Genomic DNA, 1,905 nt, shown 5'->3' on the forward strand with positions numbered 1-1,905 from the left:
GGCTCAGGCAATCCACTCACCTCAGCCTCCCAAAGGTGCGGGATTACAGGCTGAGCCACCGAGCCTGGCTTAGTTTTTATTTATCTATTGTAGAGATGAGGTCTTGCCAAGTTGCCTAGACTGGTCTTGAACCCGCAGGCTCAGGCAATCCACTCGCCTCAGCCTCCCAAAGTGTTAGGATGACAGGCTGAGCCACCGAGCCCGGAGCCCGGCCTGTTTGTTTGTTTGTTTTTAAGAGACAGGGCCTCGTTCTGTTGCCCAAGCTGGAGTACACTGGTGCAGTCATAGCTCACTGCAACCTCAAGCTCCTGGGCTCCAGTGATCCTCCTCAGTCCCTGAGTAGCTGGGATTACCGGGGTGAGCCACCACACCCAGCTAGATGCAGGGTCTTGATGAGGTCCGTAGGCTCCCTGTTCATGGCACGGTGCCTGCCACCAGCAGTCTCTCCATAGGACTGAGCCAACGCCTACTCCTCTGAGGACCAGAGCAAGACCCAGAGCTGAATCCTCAACCAATGGCATGAGGCCTGCCTTTGCCACCTGTTGGCAGCCCATCTATCACCCTGCTCTGCCCATGCCCTGGCCTCTCCATTCTTTCTCTGCTCCACCGCCCATACAGCCTGACAGTGGTTCCCCTGACATGCCATGTTGCTTCATATTTCCATGCCTCTGCTCTGTTTCCAGTACTTGGTATGCCCTTCCTCGCCTGGTCCACCTGCCAAACACCTCCTGTCTTAGAGAATCCAGGGGGCACCTTTTTTTGTTTGCTTGTTTAACTTTTAATTTTTTTTTTTTTCGAGTTGGAGTCTCACTCTGTCGCCCAGACTGGAGTGCAGTGGCCGCTCCCGGCCACCGCAGCCTCGACCTGCTGGGCTCCGGCGATCCTTCCGCCTCAGCCTTCCGAGTAGCTGGAACTACAGGCGTGCGCTACCATGCCTGTCTAATTTTTGATTTATTGTAGAGATGAGGTCTCGCCAAGTTGCCCAGGCAGGTCTCGAACCCACAGGCTCACGCAATCCACTCAGCTCAACCTCCCAAAGCGCAGGGATTACACGCTGAGCCACCGAGCCCAGCTAGGACATTATTTTAACAGAAAGTTAAACACCACATGTTCTCACTCATATGTGGAAGTTAAAAAGAGATGATATCATAGAAGTAAAAAAATTAGAATAGGCCAGGTGTGGTGGCTCATGCTTGTAATCCCAGCACTTTGGGAGGCTGAGGCGGAAAGACTGCTTGAGCCTATGAGTTTGAGACCCTGTCTCTATAAAAAAAAATTTTTTTTTTGAGCCAGAGTCTCACTCTGTTGTTGCCCAGGCTAAAATGGCACACTCATGACCACTGCAGCCTCAACCTGCTGGGTTCAGGTGATCCTTCCACTTCAGCCTTCCAAGTAGCTGGAACTACAGGCGTCCACCACCACACCCGGCTAATTTTTTTAATTGTAGAGATGAGGTCTTGCCAATTTGCCCAGGCTGGTCTCAAACCCCTGGGCCCAGGCAATCCGCTCACCTCAGACTCCCAAAGTGTTGGGATTACAGGTGTGAGCCAATATGCCTGGCTTATAAAAAATTTTAGAACTCATCCAGGCATGTTGGCACACGCCCATATTCCCAGCTACTTGGGAGAGTGAGGCAGGAGGATCACCAGAAGGTTGAGGCTGCAGTGAGCTGTGATCATGCCACTGCACTTCAGCCTAGATGACAGAGTGAGACCCCGACTCAAAAAAAAAACAAAAAAAAATAGAAGAGAGGACACTAGAGGCTGGGAAGGGTAGAGGAAAAAGAAGGATTAGGAGAGATTTGTTAAAGGATACAAAATCACAGCCAGATAGGAGCACAATGTTCCAGTGTTCAATACTACCTTAGGATGACTACAGAATTATTAATGATGTATCATATAGTTT

This window comes from Carlito syrichta, unplaced genomic scaffold, assembly GCF_000164805.1.
Source record: "Carlito syrichta isolate Samal-C Ts95f unplaced genomic scaffold, Tarsius_syrichta-2.0.1 Scaffold309778, whole genome shotgun sequence".
NCBI classification, from domain to species: Eukaryota; Metazoa; Chordata; class Mammalia; order Primates; family Tarsiidae; genus Carlito; species Carlito syrichta.